The following is a 21,698-nucleotide window of genomic DNA, read 5'->3' on the forward strand; positions in this document are numbered from 1 at the left end:
ACAGCTGGGCAGCCACGGCTTGCTTGAAAATAAATGAATCTACACCACTCTCATAGGGATGCTCTCAAGCATCCCTTATTGTGAGAAAAACATTTATTGCTGCTACTAAAATGCATAAAGTTATCTCACCAACACATACTTACAAGAATGAGGAATGTGAAACAGAACCATCCATAAGACTATAAGAAACGGCCTAGCCAGGGCAGACCAGGAATTTGTACTCTGTCCTTGCCAGGGGTCAGGCAGGGACCTCAGAAGCAGAGTGTTTTGTCCTAGGGGGCACCAGACCAGAGGTCAGGAGACTGAGGGCTACTCCTAGCTTTAGGACTTTTCCTTATCTGAAGGTGGGGTCGGTTAGCAGAGAAAATCTCACAGTCGGGTGCAGTGGTGTTAGAAAAATTAGCTCAGCACCTTCAGCTTGCTTTCAGCCATCACTTAGCTTTCCACACAGACATTCCAAATGGGGCCTTTCAAAACTCTGCCCTCAAATGAAGGTGGTTCAGAGCAACACTTAAGATGATATCACAAGACTCCCAGGGCGACGCTTCACTGCTTCCTCAGCATATGCCAGTGCCCGTTTTACAGGGGGGATTTATGATCCTTCTCTCAGTAGAGCGAGCCAAAGTTTTATAATATTCATTAAAAATCAGCACCACATGTAATAATATGGAATACTGCCTGTACACAAGAGGGCCAAGTTATAGGTGTTTAGGGAAACGTCGCAGAATTTTCTGGCCTTGGCAAGAGGTAAAGTTGCAGGCACCAGCACAACACTAACACAACCTTATTTTATTGCAAATGTACATTCAGCCTAAATCCTAATTACCTTCTGTAAAATCGTAGCCACCACCAAGCTTTCTTCTGACAGGGCACTCACACGATGGCCTTTAAGGGCAGTAACAACACCCTAAGAGCCGCAGAAAGGAAAGGCAGGGGAGAGTGGCTGGAAGGCAGTAGCAGCTGGGGCTGAAGCCGGGGAGGTTGGCTTTTAATGTCCTGAAATCGACCGCTCTTTTTCCAAAAACACTGGCTTGAGGGCTTAAGGTTCGCTCAGTGGGGCAGGCGGAGGGCCTCCTGAAAAGCATTCAGAAGTCAACATTCAAAAGGCTGCTTTTACTCGCCCGGTCCCCACCCAAAAGGGAGTCCGGTCAGCTTTGTGGTGGCCAGTGGAGCATCTTTTCTTGCCCCTCGGGGAAAACGCTAGCTAACCCTGGGATCCCAGGTCTCGATGTCTGCTCTCCTTCCCCAGGTGCAGCACCTAGGGCTCTGGACCCTACCCACGTGCCACACCAGCCCTCACCACCACTCTCTCTCTGCTATGGCCCCAACCCTCGTCTTTCGCGGCCAGGAAGGCCAGGCAGAGCGGGGCGGTCAGCCGGGCCGGGAGGAGGGGGCTCTCCGGGCCGCGCGGCCGCACAAAGCGGGGAGATCGGCGGCGGCGGCGGCGGCGTGAGGCGCGCCCCCTCCCGCGAGCCGGCGGAGCGCGCGCGCCCGCCCCCGCCCCCGCCCCCCGCCCCAGCCCCCGGAGCGCCATTCGCGGAGCGGCTTACGCTAGTCGCCGGGCGTACCGCGCCCCAGCGGCCGGGGAGGTGCGCTGCCCGGCTCCCGTAAAGTTATTGTGAATGGGGAGCGGGTGACGTCAGCGCCGAATGTCAACAATGTAGCGATTGAGAGTGTGGGCGTTCCGGGGAGAGCGCGAGCCGCGCCGCGCGGAGCAAACAGCGCCGAGCCGCCGCCGCCTCAGCAGCAGCAGCAGCAGCGGCAGCAGCAGCGGCCGTGCACGCCTGGGCTGCGGTCGCACAGCGCTAACGTGAGCGGCCGCCGCCCTCGCCACCCCGCCTGCCCACTCCCGCCGCCGCCCCGCTCTCGCTTTCTCCCCGGCCTCCCCTCGCCCCTTCCCCTCCCCCTTCCCGGCGCACTCGGGGGGCTGGGAACGAGCTGCCATGTGATGCGCGTCCTCTCCGCGAGCTTTCGGTGACCCCCGAACCGCCCACCTCGCCGGCTGCCGGGAGGGGGCTGCGAGCCGGGAAGACGCGGAGCAGAGGAGGCGGAAAAGGACGCAAAGTTCTCCGGCGAGGTGAGTCCCGGGCCCCGGACCCCGGGCCCCGGCGCCGGGCGGGGTGGCGGGGCAAGTTTGCGGGGGGAGCGAGCGGGCGGGGAGGCGTGGGGAAGCGGCGCGGGAAGGGAGCCCCTGCCGCCGGGCGCGCAGCCGCCCTCCCCGCGCCCTGCCCGCTTTTATGGCATTTTCTAGGAACGCTAAGGGGGTGGGAGCCGAGCCGGCGGCCGCGCCGCGCTGAATATGCGCTCTCCCGCCCGGCTGTTTACGGCGGCTGAGGCGGCATTGTATTTTGTTGGCGTCGAAGGGTGTTTTGGAACAGCAGGGGGAGGAGGAGCAGAGGGTAATAAGTCAGGCGTGGGGAGGGCGGGCTGCAGGGAGGCGCGCGTCTGCGCGAGCCGCAGCAGCTGTCAGACCCGCGGCCCTGCCTCCGACCCAGGGAGGCCCGGGTGCCCCGACCCCCAGCCCGCGATCCCCGCGCAAGGTCGGGCGGCCTCCTCCTTAACCCCCGGCGTGCGCGCCCCGGGCTGCTCCGCTAGGACCTTGGCCGCGGCGCCTTTGCGCTCAGCTGTCAGCCGCCGCCGGGTGGCCCGGACCACCGCGACCGGCGGGGAATCAAAGCCCAAGTTTAGGGTCGCAGGAGGAGGCGAGCTGGGGGCCTCGCGGCGTAGACCTGGGTCGAATCTCTCCTAGCGAAAGATCGGGTTGTCGGAAAGCGTCCCGAGTAGCTAAGACCTAAGGGCTCCAGGCTTCTGAGAGGGAAACCTTGCACCCCCTCTCCCACAGATCCTGCATAAAGTCAAAGTGCAACACACACCCTACACTCCAGTCTCCAAGCCCCAGAAGCTTCACACAGGAGACTGGTTTATGAAGGGGACACTGCCCTCCCCGTCCCCGCGCCGAGGCGCTCCGTGGCCCCGCTGTGCTTCCCTCACCCGGCGGGTGTTCGGGAGCCCGGCGCCGCTCACGGGCTACCCCAGGTGCCCACGGGGGGAGAGACTGGAGCGAGCATCTCCGCGACCTCAGTCTGGCCGAGGATTTGCAGGAACTCGGACCGTGAGGGGAAGCGGGCAGGGCCGGGATTGAGTGTGAAGGGGCGGCACACTCCTGGCTTCCGGGGTCGCGGGCGCGCAGGGCATCCCCAGCACTCTCCCGCGCGTAGGCGAGTTTGGCAACTTGAGGGAAGTTCTGGCGCGGCCGCTGCCGGGGTGGTTTGTCTGTGGCCCAAGGAGGCGCGCCTCGCAGCCTGCCCGCCAGGTCACCGCCGTCGCCGTGACCCGTAGCCGCTGGGAAAAGAGAGGGACCGGGGCGCCCCACCCGCGAACGCGAGATGGACCCGCACCCTCCCGGCGGGCCCGCGGACGGCGAGACGCGGCGTTCCTGGTTTCACCTTCGCTGTCTAGTGCTGCAGTCTCTCACTCTCTGTGTAAATTTCATCTGTTGAGTGTATTTAACTAAAAAGGGTAATTACTTTAGATAAAAATCCTTTCCTGCCTAGTGGGAACCTTGGCGGAGATGATGCCTAATGAGATATTTTGCTTTTGTCTGTTTAGAGTAAAATTAGAGATGTTAACGCTGATAACGGTTTTCTCAGATCATTAAAATGTAACATGTAGGAAAGGCATGTCGAGCTGCAAAGGCTCGGGCTGACATGAAAGAAGCTGAGCGTGAAAGACTGCCCCTCCTTTGGCGGAGAGGGCTATTTTGGTAAAGCAGCGGGCGTCTTGCTTAAAATGTGAGCTCGCCCCACCCTGGTTCTCTGGCTCCTCCCGAGTAAACGGCGTTTTTCATTCTTACAGGTAATAATAAACGTGAGTCAAAATGACATCTTGTTAGAATTAGTCTTCAGTCTGTAAGAGAGATTGCCAAATTACAGTGTTGCATTCAAACTGCTCCAGTGAAAGGTCTGTCAGCATTTCCATTGTAAATTCAGTTTTTCTGGAGTTTATAATTTCACCACAAAACTTTGAGTGGCTGAAATGTTTTCCCTTCTAGTGTTCTGGTTTTTAAAAGAAATGTATTGATTGACCATTTCCAGCGTCCTTTTAACTCCTGAAACCTGAATATCTTTCAAATAGGGGAAGTCCCAGAAATGGAACACATAACCATGGAATAAAGTATTTTTGTTAGAACATAACTTTATCAGTGCAGAGCCGTATTTTCATTTTGGATGGCGGGAGGCTTCAGGTTTGCCATTTGGTAATCATGAATGTGTTGAGTAAATTCTTCTGCCGTCTGTCTATTCTGCAGGTGGACTGAAATGTCAGTTGGTGGTGTGTTTGCCAGGATTACATGGAGACACACACTCCTCAGTTAAGTGTGTGTCTGAACTCATAGCTAAATTATGAACACTCCTGTTAGTTACTTTTTTGGTTCTTTGTATGTTGCATGTCAAGATCTGCTATGAAGAAGAAGGGGTGAGGTGAAAGGGAGGGAGGGGATCAGGATTCACTTTCAGTATTACCAGTGCCTGGGAGAAAGCCATTTATTCTCTTCCTATTGAATTATGCCCTTTGACTCAGTATCTTCAGGCAATTCTTTTCCAGTGGCTCACCTCTGGCTGCTGTGTAAGGGGCTTAATTATTTGCAAACTGCCTTGAAATCCCTGGATGAAAGGCACTGAATAAGTGCACAGTATTGTTATTCAGATATGGAATTTAATGATCCATTACAGTTCATCAGGAAAATGCACTTTGCAGTGATGGTAGGAAATGTTTCCACCTGATAGAGGGTAATAATAACTGCTTAAAAGTAGATTCAGATTACAGATGAGACAATTAACTCTAGCCATGTGCTCTTCAATTTGTTGCAATTCATTTTGTGATCAAAGTGAGTCACAGAGAGCCAGATGGTCAGGTTCATGTTCGGATCTCTCCTAGGCCAGCCCTTCACTTCTGGGCCCACTGTCTGCACAGCCGACAGGACTTAGTTATTCATTAGCGCTTGTGAGCTGTTTCTCAGAATTCGTAATCGAGGCTCCTGTGATGCCAACAAAAGGGCTCAAGCCAATCTGTATTGTTGAGAGCAGTTTAATTTTACTTGGATTAACTTTCAGTGTCTCTGGTGTGGATCCAGTCTTAACAAAAAGGAAAGAGACCCTAGTGGCTCTCTATCTCTGCTGTGCCTGTCCCCTCTACTGTAGTTTTTGAACCTCAGATTTCAGGGGTGTGACGTCTAGCTTATTGTAAATGCAGGCTTGATTGTTAATGAATGAGAGAATACTTAGATAAATAATTATCTTCCTGTGTGTCCAGGGGGTGAGAGCCAGGACTAGCTTCATGGGCATAAGACCTGTGTAGTTACATAGGCCCCCTTCCCCTTCCCTGGTCAGAAGGACCTCACATTTGGTTTAAGGTTCTGCTGTTTTCTTCGGAAATTCTTAATAATTTTTGAACAAGGGGCCCCTCGTTTCCATTTTTCGCTGAGCCCCACAAATTATGTACCTACCTGGTTCTGGTGAGGAGCAGGGCATAGTGTGGAGTGGCAGGCTGCCCCTACTTAACTCGTTGTAGATTCTTGCCAGGGAAGAGTTGGTAGGACTACTGGCTTTGTGTTGCCACATCATTTGGTTTTTCCAGGGGAAGCTGGATATTGGATATTTATGCGGAATTCCCTGATTTTTGAATATTGGCTCAAATCTTTAAAACACTTTTGGATGAAAGCATATGTAAGAGCTAGAGTCGGCCTGCGGGCTGCTTGTCTCCCACCACTGAACATACTGAAACATCTTTTTTGTTTAATATCTTTGTATGTCTCTATTTTCTAAAGGCCTGGCATATAGTGGATGATTTGTGAGTATGCACCCACTGAATGGTTACAACTAGCTGGAAAATAGAAAGTTGCCAAAAAAACAAAACTCGAAATCAAATCAACACTGAGTCCCACTCAGGGATTGATCAGCTTCCTTTTTAACAGAGAATTCGGCATGAAAGGCCGAATAAATTAATACCATGAGTACAATGCGATTCCTTGCAGGTGAATAATCCATTACTTTTGAACCACCTGCCATATATTTAGTTGTTATTGACCAAATGGGGTAACTTGGCTGGGTAATGCCTGAGGACCTCCATGGGAGTTTGACATTTGAGGACACTCACCAAAATAATAGTTTTGATTTACTGAATCTGCACCATGTGCCAGACCTAGTGCTGACTACCTTACCTGTATGTACCTCATTGACTCCTCAAAGCAACCCTTTGAAATAGGTGTCGTGCCTGTCCATTCTGCAGAGTTGGAAGAACTAATCTCATGTTGGAATGAACTTAATCTGAATATAGTGCGTGTTTTCTTGAATGTCTAAAGGTTGTTTCCCCATTCTGTGTACACAGTCCAGTCCTGGAATCAATGACTGGGCATGGTGTAGGACTGTGGCATACGGAGAACATGGTCCCTGCCCTCACATACACAGAACAGAGAACAATATAAAATGTAACATATTTGTCAAAATCTGCAATTCAGATAGCGGATGGACCGGACGCTGTGCATCTGCCTCCCTGTTTCTCTCCTTTCCCTGTCTGGGTGTTGAAGAAGCTTCAGCGACATATGAATTTCTCAGAGGTACTTACAGTTCAGAAGTCAGGGCTGGCTGCAAAAATTGGAATTTCTTTGGAAAAGAAGACAAGCTTTTGGCAGAGCTGGGGCCACATGTGGGAACGCAGCACCAAGGCCTTGGAAATGACGGAAAATTCCTTCTGTCTTGTTAATGGCAATATGTGACCTGTGCTGTCCTCCTATCTTTAAATTTTAAGTAAATATTTACAGATTGTTCAAGTCCAAACTGTGAAACCTGCTGTGAACTAAACATTTTGTAAACTCAGTAAGATTGCCCAAAATGTAACTCACCTTTCACCTTTTTTTTTGTTTGCAATGACATTTAATTTTAAAAAAAGAAAGTAGTTCCTTTTTTTTGGTCAGTTCAGGGTCTTTTAATTTTTTTCCTTTACTTTTTTCTTTTTTGTTAATTTCAAATATCAGTCTATCTAAAACTGAAACTTAATTTTACTATCAGCATGTTACTTAGCTTCTGTAAGGCTGGAAATATCCAAATCTTACCACTATGTCCTTTTCAAGGGCCATTTCATTTCTAAAGAATGTATAAATTGAACCTCATCCTGCTAGTGACACTACTTCAAAACTCAGGCAGGAATTTTGCCATTTGTTTTTCCTTGAGCTATTTTTTTCCAAAATAATAAATCTTCCCAATCCAGAAGCATTTCACGTCCTCCTTCATTCTAGTCATTGGAATTACAGCCAAAATGCCTCTCAGTCTTCCCCAGTGACTTCATAATCACCGTTTCTTCAGCATATTCCCTGGTTGACTTCTCTTTTATTCCTTAGCTTCATAATGAATTGCCCTTTGGTTCTGAGATGTGTCATTTTCCTCCCTGACCTTTTTGTTCTTTTCCTGAAGGCTGTAGGACATGCTGCTGCTGATGTGATGAGAGCCGGCGCTTGGTTGCTAGGTCCCTCCTGTCCCTGTGTCAGCTTTCATTGGCTCTTTTCCTAAGCATTTAAATCCTCCACTTTCCAGTCCTCCCATACATCTATTATTCTCTTCATGTGTGCCTGAGCCTATAGCTGGCATGTAGACAAAGTCCCAGTTAGTTACAGAAGAAAGCTTTTTGAGTTTCCAAGACTTCCATCACTCTAGTCTTGGGCCATCTTCTCTTCTCTCTCCTCTGTCACTTTCTGCAGTTACTTCAGGAATTTCCTCAGGATTTTCCAGGAGTCTAACCCAAAGACAGCTTAGACCTTCACTTTGGATTTTAAAGTTGGAAGATCCCAGTGTGGTGATTTCCATTCCACAAGCAGGAAACAAAGTGAATGTACATGCGCAGCATCTTTCCTTAGTATTTCAGTATCCATAGATTTTTGCCAATTTTTCTTTTTTTCCTATCCTGTATTCTTCTAAGCAGTAGAAGCTTGTGGATAGTACAAAATGGGCCAAGTATCCAGAAATACTGTTCCTTAGAGGCAGATGCCTCATTCATTCATTAAACAAATATATACTGAGTATCTCTTATGTGGCAGGCATAGTGTTAGGTGACCACAGTGCTAGTGGGGAGCAAACCCGGTCCTGGCCCCTGGTCTCATGAAGCACGTCATCTGGTAGGAAGAATGGCACTCATCAGTTAATAACAGATAACCCACTGCTCATGAAGGAAAGATATTTCATGCACCAGAGTGTCTAATGGGGAGATTTAACCTAGTCGGGAGGTTGGGGAAGCCCTCCCTGAGGAATTGTGGAGTGACCTTCCATCAGGGACAGTCCGAAACTTGAGATTCGCTTTTTCCTCCAGCTTCCTAATCCTATTAATTCACTACTCTCTTTGGCCCTTTGGAGTATTGCATAAGCCATGCTGGAACCTCTGGGGCCATTTTGGCAAATAATAGTTCCTGTATACAGAGTCCAGAATTGATTTATTTACCTGGGTCTTTAGAACCTAATAAAAACAGAAGTTAACTGCCAAGAGTACTGTTGATTTCCATACTTGGAAAAAATACAAGTTAACATTCTTATTTTGAACATATTTAGGGTGATTTTGACAATATTTGAATGATCAGAAGCTACAAAGATATTCTCTCCCAGTCAGCTGATGTGTGTAGGGCCCTTGGTGAAAAAGTGAGTCTAAAATCCGTCTGAAGTCCCTGGCTACTCCAGAGCAGAGGGTCTCCCTCCTCTGTGGCCCAAAGATGATTATTCCAGGCTTGTGCAACCCATGGCCTGCAGGCCTCATGCGTGTTGAATGTGGATCAACACAAATTCAAAAACTTTCTTAAAACATGAGGTTTTTTTGTGTTTTTCATTTTTGCTATTTTTCTTGTTTTAGGTCATCACGTATCATTAGTGTTTAGTGTATTTTATGTGTGGCCCAAGACAGTTCTCCTTCTTCCAGTGTGGCCCAGGGAAGCCAAAAGATTGGACACGTCTTATTTAGACCATTCTTAGATGCAAAATTAAGGAATTTTGACAGCATCTATTTAAAATAAATTGATTATACTGCATGCTAACACCCCTCTATTTTCTTTTTCTTTGATGATAGTTAACCTGTATTGAGAGCTTCCTATGTGTGCTGCTCATATTTAACTCATGTAATCCTCAGAGCAACCCAGAGCTAGGTGTGATCACTGGAAGCCACAGCATAGGTGTCACTCAGCTAATGAATGGTAGGACTGGAATTGGACACTAGCTGTCTGATGCTGGGGCCTGTTTTCTTACCGTGTTATAGCTCTCCCTTTTCCTTTTCTTCTTTGTTTGAAGTTGGAACTCTCTTTAGCAGTTCCCAGAAGCAGAAATAAAGGTCACCTCACTCTAAAATATTGGCTGTTGTATTAACATCTATCTTAAAGTTGAAAAATAATTTCTCAGTAAACCTGAGTGAATATATTCCCGTCTTTCACATGGCCTGCTTTCTAATAATTGCTTTCCTTAGGTTTTAGTGTCCATTTAGGGATCAGAAAGTAAAAGTGATGCATGTAAAGGCAAAAGAAGTACTAGGCATATAACTGAAATCCCATGGCTCTGTCTCCAGGGTTTACTTGTAACTCACATTCCTACCCTCTCGTTAGGTGGAGGGAATTTGTTTTTTGCCTTTTTTTTTTTTTTTTTCTTGGTGGATAAGAAAAGGTAAAAGAAACTCAACCTGTAAGACGTAGAGTGTTCTACTGAGGAGGAAGAATTTCATTGAGAACTAATTCCATCAGAACTCCTAATTAGAAATATTAGCTACCAGTAACAGATAAAAGCAGGTAACCTTTGTTCTCATTCTGGTCAATTTCAGGAAGAGGTTGTCTTGCCAGATTAGCATGTTGCAACTCTCAACTGGAGATTCGAATGGTTTTAAAGGACTCAGGCAGTTGGCATGTCAGTAACCGCCAACTACCTCAGGTTTGCAAGGTCACTGTTTAGAATGCTGACTCAGCTCTGCCTGGGCCAGACATCTTTAGTCAAGAGGCATCATTCTCAGGAGCCACTTGAAACATTAAGCACACATTTGAAGCTCAATTTGGGAAATTATCAAGTGTATGATTGTACAGTACTGTGCTTATTTTTCAGAATTTAGTTCAAATTTTGGAGAAGGCTAAATGGGAGATGCTTAGTGTGTCAGTGTTGGAAGTTTTAAGTGATTTAAAAAATCAAGCAGATGAGTGCATAAAGATTTCTATGCAAACAATAATGAGCTTAAAGCTGCTGATTTAGTGTGAGAATTACTTGCATTGATTTGTAGAATATCTGTATGGGTTCAAGATTCCATATTATGCAAATGAATAAGCCCCGAAGAGTCAAACTAAAAAAAAAAATGAAATTAACTGTGAGAAATATTACCCATTCAGTAAGAGGAAAATGTAGACAGAGTTAACCCTTCCTTTTCATACATCTTCTTGGGAAGGTAAGTGCCAGGGATAATGGTCTGTGTCCCAAATGTAAAGAAGCTGGGCACGGTTTGCAGCCAGTTCCCCCATCCTCCTTCTGTCCTCACTTTTTTGTTTCGTGCTGTTTTACCTTTTGGCCACCTAGTCCCCTCAACTAGTCCTTGTCCTTCCCTTCCAAAACCAATCTCAGAGAAAGATTTTATGAACACAGTTTTACTAATATATAGGTAACTGAGCATACTTAGTGCGTTACTTTCCTGAAGCATCAGCGTATTAATAGGAGACAAAGCCAAAGAAGTAAAACTCTAAGGATAAAAACTAGAATTTTGCACACTGGTAACCTGGTGATAGGAGACCATTTCTGAATGAAGAAGGGGCTCTTCATAAACAAACACAACCCTAGACAGAGAATATAGGCAAATGAATTGCAGAATATAAATCACAGTAGTATTAAAATATAAAGAGAAACCTGGCTGTAGAGTCAATGCCCTTCAGTCCCACCTCTCCCCCACCATACCCTCCTCCAGCAACCATGCTATGTTGAGTTGATGGCTCCATCTAGTGCCAGTGTGTGGAACTGTCTTGCAGGACTCCACTGTCATCTCCGGAGCTGGGTATGAAGAGTCCTCTTTCTCTGGGAACACACTGTCTAGTTGGGGACTGCCCTCTAGTTCCTACCTCTTTGTTTTTGCAGTTTAGTTATGCCTTCGTGTCTTTCTTTATCCCAGACTTAATTTCTTTGTTTCCCTCTTTCTAGTACACCCTCTTTGTACTTGTTTCTCCTCCTTTTTTCTTTTCCAACTCTCAATTTTTTTTAAAAAAAACTACTTACAACTGGTAAGTATAAAGAGTTTTTTTTCTAACACTACTTTATACCAAAGTAAGAGAATTCTATGCATTTTAAATGAAACTAACAATTGAAACCATGTTGGAGAACCAGAATGACCCTAAAGTTGAAGTCCAAAAGTCTCACTTAGAAGACTGTGTCCCTTCATCCTCCTGTAATTAGACATTTCCTCAAACACAGTTGATCAAGAGTGTTTTCTTTTAAATGGTTTTGGAAGTATCATTGTAGTATCATTTTCTACTTTTTAGATTATAAATTTAACCTCTCATATTTTAAGTTCAAGACATTTTCACAGACTATCAAGGAATGCTAGCTCATTGACCTGACCCTTTTTCTATGGGGAAATGTATTCTCAGTTCCAGATAACCAGTTCTGCACAGTTGTAGGTCCTGTATAAAATGAGAGAATAGAGATGAATGAGAGGCATTGTCAGACAAAGCCTGGCACATGAGATCTGAATTAGCATACAGGTTTTAAGTCTCCCACATTAAACAGTACATTTTAAATTTCCACTTATGTTAAGCATCTTGATATTGTGGGTTTGAAAGTAAGTCCCCTCTGAAAAACAGGAACTGTGCTTGTCTGTTACCAGTTCTTGTGGTCGATATGGTAACTATTTTGATTTTTCAGAAGGGAGGAAAAGCAGTTAAATCTAGTTAAAATTAAAACCAGTTAAAATTAACTGGCTCGTGAGATTTCAGTGCAGCTGTTCCACACATAGCAACACTGAGAGTGACTTGTTTATTACCATGATTAATTATTATTAGTTGTTACTTCTTTTTGAGCAGTGGCATAGATTATTTATGTTGTTGGTCTAATCTTGGAAAATAGAAACTGCAAGCGTAGAGAGGTTCCCGTTTGCTAATTTGCATGTACCCTGTTTTTGTTTTTGCCAGGTAGGTGTGTGCACCTCACGTACACGAGAGTAATTTAGCATGTCAGCACTTTCCTACCAGCAATGCTTGCTGACTCATGCAGCTGTTGTAGCGCTCAGCTGGCCGCACTGTAAACTGCCCATAGTACCAGCACCACCCTTGGAGAGAGCTCCGGGCTGCTGGGCTGGTTAGCGACTGGGCTGGTTAGCTACTGGGAAGCAATTTTCAGATCTGTGATCACTGCTGAACTGGGTCCCCTTCTCCTGCCAGCAGCCAGACACAGCCTTCTGGTTGCAGGGGAGAAAATTGGACAAATTTCTACCTTTGTAGGGACTGCATATTCATAGCATTTTTGGATATACCTCAGGAAAACTCTTTTTGTTTGTTTGTTTTGCTTCGCTTTATTTTTCTGGGAATAGTTAAGGGGAGAGGCAAAATGGGCTGATAATAAATGAAAAGGGAATGTGCTGTTATTTCCTACTTAAGACCAGAAGGAGTTTTCATAAACCTTTAACTTAGGCTTTCTTGGTGTAACTGAAACCTGACCCACTTCTCCCTCAGTACAAAGCAGTGTGTCCTGAGTAGGGAAGCAGGGGCGAGGGTGCAAGTGACTAGCCTGACATTGTTTTATGTGGCTCAAGTCCCTAAGTGATGACAGCTTTTGTTTATATCCGTTCCCTGTTATTGAGGTTAAAAAACAAAACAAAAAACTTGACCTCTGATCATTTTAAAGCTAGCATATATTTTCAGAGATGGTTTCACTGTTTGTTTTCAGAGTTCAGTTTTGCTTATTTTCATCGGAAAGTGTGAAATGTTGCTTTTTTGAGGCTTCTAAATAAACTTCCTTTTGTAGATACAAGTTTATCCAATCATCGTAAACTGTCTTGAAAAGGATGATTAAAGTAAGATCAGCTGGGGAAGGGAAAGCTTTGCACACCCTTGAGGAGTTTGCCTCCTTTTTCTTAAGTTTCAGTAAGCATTCTGAAGCAGCTTTGACCAGTAATAAAGAAAAGCCACAGTGACTGTGTGTAACATGATGTTGATGGAAGTTCTTGGTTTCCGCCGATATGAATGACTCATCAGTATCAATAGAATTGTGACTTCTAATAATAACACAGTGCAAGACCTTCAAAACATGTGGTTTTAGCCCTTGCTTTTAGTGAAAGGTTGGAAAATATTAGTTTGAGCTTTTTTTTTTTTTAATCTCTTTATTTTGCCCAAGTATAAAGTTGTTTTTTGTAGGAATGATGATCCCCCTGTTGTTTTCTCATCTTACTGTTTTTAGTTTCATTATGATTAAGGAGCCAAACTCAGATCATTTCGTTTAGAAATCTCTGCACTAAGCATCTCCTGTCAGGGCTGTGTTTCAGGGAAATGTGGCTGAAAAGCAAATCCTCCCTGAATGCAGAAAGGAAAATACTAGTGCAGACTGCAATCCACTGAGCTACGTGCCTCCTACACAGCATCTATTGCGGAGGGCTGTGGTATTGCTGAGTAGCCATATAGCCCTGTGAGTCATTGTCAAAGGATTCCAAGAGGAAGGTTAACAGAAAATGCGAGTCAGAGGAAACAGCAGAGTGGAGCAGCTAGCTCAGGAAGAATTGTGCTACCTGCTAAGGGGCTGCCCAGATGTCACCGGGAGTTCAGGTGTACGTTCATCTTTTTGCAGCCCATTTCCATATGGCTACGTATGGGGACATTTTTGTTTTTTGTTTAGTTTTGGTTGGTTTTGCTGCAGTTTGGCCAGACAATCAGAGATCGCTATTTTAGCTCTGTATTACAGTGGTCTTATCCCAGAGCCTTTGCTTTTTGTATTTTGTAGTCAGAGCAACTGAATTTCTAGACTATAAGACCAACATGTATATTTAACATAATCTTTTTCTTTCTAAATGCTTTATTTATTTATTTATTTATTTATTTATTTATTTATATTGAGATGGAATCTTGTCCTGTCGCCCAAGCTGGAGTACAGTGGCACGATCTCGGCTCACTGCAACCTCCACCTCCCAGGTTCAAGTGATCCTCCTGGCTTAGCCTCCTGAGTAGCTGGGCTACAGGCGCATGCCACCATGTCCAGCTAATTTTTGTATTTTTAGTAGGGTGGGGTTTCACCATGTTTGCCAGGCTGGTCTCAAACTCCTGACCTCAAGTGATCTTCCTGCCTCAGCCTCCCAAAGTGCTGGGATTATAGGCGTGAGCCACCGTGCCTGGCCAGACCTAAAAATTGTTATATAATAGTACAAAAGTTAAAAATGCATGAGGATGCCGGGTGCGGTGGCTCACGCCTGTAATCCCAGCACTTTGGGAGGCTGAGGCGGGTGGATCACAAGGTCAGGAGATTGAGACCATCCTGGCTAACACGATGAAACCCCATTTCTACTAAAAATACAAAAAATTAGCCAGGCGTGGTGGTGGGTGCCTGTAGTCCCAGCTACTCGGGAAGCTGAGGCAGGAGAGTGGCGTGAACCCAGGAAGCGGAGCTTGCAGTGAGCCGAGATCACACCACTGCACTCCAGCCTGGGCGACAGCGAGACTCCATCTCAAAAACAAACAAACAAACAAAAAAAGTGAGTAGTACTTCTGTTCACTGAGCGGTAACTATGGAGAATGAGAAAACAAGCCCAAAGTGGTAAAGATGTTAGTGGCACATAAATAATACTGGTTTAACACACATAGGAATCAATAAAAAAGCCAGGTAACCAAAAAGAAAAATGATACTGTACATTCATATTTTTAAACATGCATTTCACGAAAGAAGAAACCCAATTGGCCAGCAAATATATAAAAATTGCTCAGCTTCATTAATAAGCAAACACATGCAAATTAAAATCATAGTAACATATGATTACACACTCTCTAGATTGGCAGAAATTTTAAAACCTGACAATACCATGTAAAGATGTGAATGAATGGGAGTTTTTGTATTTAGTTGACAGGAGTATAACTTGGTACAATTATATTGGAAAACAATTTGCTGTTACCTAACCAAGTTCAACCTGCAAATAACTTACAACACAGCCATCTTACCCCTAGGTATACTCCTAAGAAAAATGATTACCTATGTGCTTTAAGAAACATGGACAAAACAAAAAATAATTGATGCTGGCAAGGTTATGGAGAAAGAGGAACACTTGTACACTCTTGGTGGGAGTGTAAGTTAGTTCAACCATTGTGGAAGACAGTGTGATGATTGCTCAAAGTCCTAAAGACAGAAATGCCATTCAACCCAGCAGTTCGATTACTGTGCATAGACCCAAAAGAATATAAATTATTCTAAGACACATACACATATGTGTTCATTGCAGCACTATTCACAATAAACAAAGACGTTTAATCAACCTAAATGCCCATCAGCGATAGACTAGATAAAGAAAATGTGGTACATACACCATGGAATACTGTGCAGCCATAAAAAAGAATGAGATCATGTCCTTTGCAGGGACATAGATGGAGCTGGCGGCCATTATCCTTAGGAAACTAACACAGGAACGGTAAACCAAACAATGCGCATTCTCACTTATAAGTGGGAGCTAAACGATGAAAATGCATGGACACATAGAGGGGAACAACAGACACTGAGACCTATTAGAGGGTCGGAAAAGGGAGAGAATCAGGAAAAATAACTAATGGATAGCAGGCCTAATACCTGAGTGATGAAATAATCTGTACAGCATACCTCCATGACAGAAGTTTGCCTGTGTAACAAACCAATACATATACATACCCCTGAACTTTTAAAAGAAAAAACATGGACAAAAAATATTTAAAGAAGCATTGTTCATAAGAGCCAAAAACTGGAAGCAACCCAAATAAATGCCCATCAATATTGAGTCGAATCAACACATTTTGCTATAAGGTATTTATGCACTGTGATACTATTTGGCAATGAAAAATCAACTAGTAAAACCATATATAGAAGGGTGTGGAGAGGCAGCATTTCTTGGTAGTCAAGAGGAAGGATTGTGCCTGGGTTCAGATTTTGGTTCTGCCACTTATTGTGTGACCTTGGATGAATTTCTGAACTTCAGTGTACCTTAGTTTTCTCATCTGTACATCAGGGAAAATGATGTCTACCTGATAGGATTGTTAGGAAGTTTAAATGGGTTAATATTTGTGACATGCTTAGAATGACTGGCATTCTATATGTGTTTGTTAAATAAAAGTACATCAAAATGGATGAATCTTACAAACAATATTGAAAGAAAGAAGCAAGATAGAAGAATATATACAGTGTGATTCTATTCATGTAAAGTTCAAAAGCATGCGAAATTAAATGTTATTTAGGGATACATACATAGATGGTAAAACTATAAAGAAAATTAATATGGTTTAATACGATTGTCACAAAAAGCAGTGTAACAACTACCTCTAGAGGTGAAGGAGTGGGTATGATAGGGGAGGGGCTCACTGGGGGCTTCTGAGGTCCTGGCAGTGTTTTATCTCCCAACCTGGACAGTGGTCCCAAGGATATTCTTTTTTTACAATTGTTTTTAAAAACTGTATATGGTTTTTATATATGTGTGACTTATTAGATAATAAACATTTTAAAGGATTTATGTGAGTTGTTATAGTAGCAACATGACATTAAATAGGAATAACTGAAAATTCCTACATTTTAGTTAAAAATAATTGTTCAAGTGGAGATTGGAACACTTGCTTGGTGTTATTTCCTCCACAACATTGTGAGCCAGCAGTGCAGTGCAGTGTGATTCTTATAGAAGGCAACACCTCCTTAAGGCCACATTAAGAGAGCTGTCCCCTTTAGATCAAGGAATGTAATGTTCCCACTCAACTATTCTCAGGTCTGGATGTCCCATGTGTGGGATGCTATGCCTTGTCCCAAGGGATTTATTTTAAGAAAGATTTTCACCACAGAGGGAGCATTTTCTGTGATAAAGATGTTTAGGGGTCTGGAAACCTATCAGTTCTAAGAGTGGCCAAAGGAAGTGGGGATTTTCAACATGGAGAAGAGGAGATGTCGGGAGAGAAAGAGTGTCTTCCATCACCAGAAGTGGAAGCAGCCTTTCGTTGTTGCTTCCCTCCCTGTAATATACAAGTCCCTCCCTGTAATGTCTACCCTTGGAGGCAGGTTTCAAGTCCTGGATACTGGAGATGCCCAAGCAGAGGCTGTGGGACCTCCCTTAGACTTGACTGGGGCTGCAGTACCCATTGCCTGGTCCCTGGACCAGCAGCATTGGCATCACCTGGAGCTTGTTAGAAATGAAGTCTCAGGCCCACCCACACCTACTGAGTCTGAATCTGCTCTTTCTCAAGATGCCCCTGGCGACTCACATAAACATCAAAATTTGAAAGGCACTGGGCTAAATGTCTCTAAGATTCTTCATGATTCTTAAGATGTAATGATTTTATAGAATAAACTGTATACTCAGCTGAAAATTATCAGTTCATCTGGGGACATTATCAATTTAAAGCACCTTGGGATGTTACATGTTCACAAAATCATGTAAGTATTTGTTGCTAAATTAGTTTTAAATGGATTTGTCCAGTTTCCCCCTAAAGTCAAAGTTAGGTTGCTTATGTATTTGGGCACCTATAAGAATTAAAATATTATATAACATTGTTTCATTTTCTTCTTTCTAACATACAGGACTAGATTCTTGCTTTAAAATTCTCCATTAATGTCTTCAAATTTTTCTTTTATATTCATTAAAAATTCAGAAGCAGATTAGGGTTCTGAATACCTGTTAAGGTATTCAGGATTAAGAATACTCAAAAATAGGCCGGGCGCGGTGGCTCAAGCCTGTAATCCCAGCACTTTGGGAGGCCGAGACGGGCAGATCACGAGGTCAGGAGATCGAGACCATCCTAGCTAACATGGTGAAACCCTGTCTCTACTAAAAAAATACAAAAAACTAGGCGGTCGCCTGTAGTCCCAGCTACTCCGGAGGCTAAGGCAGCGTAAACCCGGGAGGCAGAGCTTGCAGTGAGCTGAGATCTGGCCACTGCACTCCAGCCCAGGCGACAGAGCGAGTCTCTGTCTCAAAAAAAAAAAAAAATACTCAAAAATAATATTTAAATAAATATATCTCATTAATACATTGATTTTATATTTAGCATATTTTTTCTTCTTATACATAGTCCATATTTTGACCTTATGGGAACCTTTGAAGTCTGAGTATTTTATAATCATTCTCTACAGTATCTCTTTATCTTTTAGATTCTAGATCTGAGATCAGTCAAGTAAAATAGTTTTACCTTTTTCCCCTCAAAAGACCATGACTAACAAGCTCATTTACTTTTTCCTTAAATATTTTGCTAATTATCTTTTAACTGATGAAGTTCAAGTGGAATCCATGATTCATTTAATCTTTTCCCCTTTACGTAATTAGTCACTTGTTCTTTTGATGTTCCTAGCAAAACTAATATTTAAAGGGCTAGTCATAAAATTCCACAATAAAAAGTTCTTAAATGACTTAAAAATCACAGATAAAATATGCTTTACTGTACAGTAAAAATGGAGAAAACCATTTGAATAGAAAATGTTCTTTAAGGCTGTGGGACCATGAGTTATTTGATTTAACCATGTGTTACCAGGTCTGTGTTCTTTTGGTATATAGGACCAAGAAACTACTTTATGGCTTTGATAATGTTTGCCGTATGTATGTCATCTAGATGAGATAATGTATGACAGAGGGCTTTATAAAATGATAAAGTACTGTAGACTTTTGTTTGTTTGTTTGTTTTTGGAGATGGAGTCTCGCTCTGTCACCCAGGCTGGAGTGCAGTGGCACAATCTCGGCTCACTGCAACCTCCACCTCCTGGGTTCAAGCGACTCTCCTGCCTCAGCCTCCTGAGTAGCTGGAATTACAGGCGTGCACCACCATGCCCAGCTAATTTTTGTATTTTTAGTAGAGACGGGGTTTCCCTATGTTGGCCAGGCTGGTCTCAAACTCCTGACCTCAGGTGATCTGCCCACCTCAGCCTCCCAAAGTGCTGGGATTACAGGCATGAGCCACCGTGCCTGGTTGTATTCTTTGATTTTTTTAAGAGCAAGATTTAGGAAGATGACTGCATATTCCTATAGGGTTTGTTGGATTCTCTATTTTTTCAGAATGGTTTGAAATCACATGTTCTAGCTTAAACTCTAAACCTGGTCTGTCTAGTATGGTAGCCATCAGCCACATGTGGCATTTGAGCATGTGAAATGTGGTTGAGATGTGCTGTGCACCAGATTTCAAACAAAAAGGATATAAAATATCTCCTTAATAATTTTTATTATATTGATTACATGTTGAAATGATAATGTGTTGCATATGTAGGATTAACTAATAAATATTCAGATAAGTTTGGCCTGTTCCTTTTTACTTTTTAATGTGGCTACTAGAAATTTAAAATTATATGTGTCTCACCTTATACTTTGATTTCAAAGTACTGGTTTAGTCTGTAAAGTTTAGAGTGATTGAGAGCTCTCAGAGAAAAGAAGATCAGAGCTTAACAGAGAGTTTTAGAGATGAGATGCCACCAACAGAATCCATTTACTTGAAGAAATCCCAATCTGCACCTTTGCCCTACTTTTAGAGATTCCTGCTTTCTTGAACCCACAAAGTAGAGCATTGGGTAACAAGCATTGCTACCCAACTGTATATCTACAATATACAGAGCATTGAAGGGGGATTAAAATAAGTATCACACAAGTCCCTGCCTTTAGGGAAAAAATATAGCCTACTGGGGAAGCAAGATATGAGCACATGAGTTGTTAAATCGTGGCTTGAGAGATACATAGCTGTTCAATGCTCGGATCCAAGACTGTTGCAAACAGACGGTCGAGGCAGTAAACAAAAAAGTGCTTCAAAGGAAGGAAAGGTCTCTGTGACCTGGAAGGGTGTCCCACCAGAGGAATGCCTTGGTTCACACTGACAAGTGGGTAGAATTTCAGTGGGCAGAGAGAAAGGGGGTATGGCTGGGTAGGAGGCAAGGTAGAGTGGGAAGAAGGAGGAAAACATGGGAAAGCACAGAACAGTTGAGAAGTCAGTGAGAAGAAGAGATGGATTGAACTGTGAGTAGAATCATTCTCTAGTCCACTTATTCAAGCTTTAATATTTGACATCATCTCCTATAATATTATGTATCTTGACACTCTTCCAAAAGTTATTTACCAAGTGTCTCAAAGTAGAGACTAGGGCAGGACACTTTAACTTTGGGTAGAATAAATGTTGCATACCTTTGATTGTTAGGAAGTTCTTTAAATAGCAAAACTGGTAATATTATCTTGCCAGTTACGTTTATACTAACATTTTGTGTAGAACCATGTAACTTTAAAGGCTTCTTGGATAAGTACATTATTAGTATTTCAGGCAATAGTGCTAAGCATTTGTATATTTTTCTTGCTTAAAATGCCTTCAGTGTTATGTCATTTGATCTTTGCTGTTGGCTCCATTTTATTGAATTTGAAGCCAGAGAAGCTAAGATTGAATAATTAATGGTAGAATCTGGAATTTGAACCTAGCTCTTAAGCTTCTTCCATTTTACTGTGTGAAACACTAATTTTCATCCCTGTAAGTCTGTTTCTTAAGAGAAGCTGATTAATTTTATTTAACTTTTTAATTGAATAATATACATAGAGAAATGTATGCATATAACATATATTCATCTTACTGATGAATTTCCATAAAGTGAACACACTGTTGTAACCAGTTCCCAGATTAAGACACAGCATTATCAGTGCCCTAGAAATCCCTCAGGCTTCCTTCCAGTAACTACTCCACCCATGGTAGCCACTACTCTGACTTTGGAAAGCATAGATTTGCTTTGCCTGTTTTTGAACTTTATATCAATGGAGATATAGAATGTACTATTTTGTGTCTGCCTTCTTTTACTCGATAATATGCACAGTTAACTCATATTGTGTATGACACGATATTGACTATGGTAGTTGATTTTTCATCCTCCATGCTATATAGTATTATATTGTGTGACTATACCACTACTTATTAGTTTGTATAGCACTGTGACTGAACGTTCTAGAATGTATCTTCATGTGAACACACGTAATTATTTGTGTTGGGCATATTTAGGAGTTAAATCAGAAAAGCAGTGTGATTTTTAAATGTCTTGTAGATGAGGCTGAAATTTGACTTTGTGATACTCTTTTCAAGAAAAGAAGTGAAAACCTCAAACTATTGGTTTCTTGAATAGTATATCAAAGTAAATACTTAGGCAGCCATTACAAAAAGGTCCAAGGTAGAGGAATTTTAATGCCCGAACACATTTTTTCAAAGGAGGATGAAAAGAGTCAATTCTCATATAGAAAGAGTTTGAAAGGGTTAGGATGTTAAAATACTGAAGTTGTATCACTCAGGTTTCTCTTACAGTTATATTTTTTTTCTCCAAGAGAACTTTTAGCAGGTAATAGTGGAAAACTAAGGTGTGATTGGTACCAAAATGACTGTTGTCCCAGGGTTTAATAAGGGATTAATAACTGGGGAGTGTATTTACGAGGAAATAAGAAAATAGGGTTGGGTTAAATGGCAGGAAGGTACATTCCAAAATCTATAATGCAAACTACGGTTCTCAAAATTTTACTGA

The 21,698-nt window shown here is 43.2% G+C and overlaps 1 protein-coding gene across 6 annotated transcripts in view; it reads left to right on the top strand.

Moving 5' to 3' along the window:
- The first annotated feature begins 1,602 nt into the window (after nucleotides 1-1,602).
- The window catches only part of LOC105496587 (BTB domain and CNC homolog 2), a 368,815-nt gene continuing 348,719 nt past the window's right edge, over nucleotides 1,603-21,698 (top strand). For 4 of the 6 annotated variants that reach the window (XM_071096719.1, XM_071096716.1, XM_071096715.1 and 1 more), the window contains exon 1: nucleotides 1,605-2,077. The gene's annotated coding sequence lies outside the window, so the exon portion shown is untranslated. Of the gene's footprint in view, nucleotides 2,078-21,698 lie in introns of all 6 variants that reach the window. The other 2 variants (XM_071096722.1, XM_071096723.1) reach the window with 2 other exon arrangements.

This window comes from Macaca nemestrina, chromosome 5 (genome assembly GCF_043159975.1).
Source record: "Macaca nemestrina isolate mMacNem1 chromosome 5, mMacNem.hap1, whole genome shotgun sequence".
Taxonomy (NCBI): domain Eukaryota; kingdom Metazoa; phylum Chordata; class Mammalia; order Primates; family Cercopithecidae; genus Macaca; species Macaca nemestrina.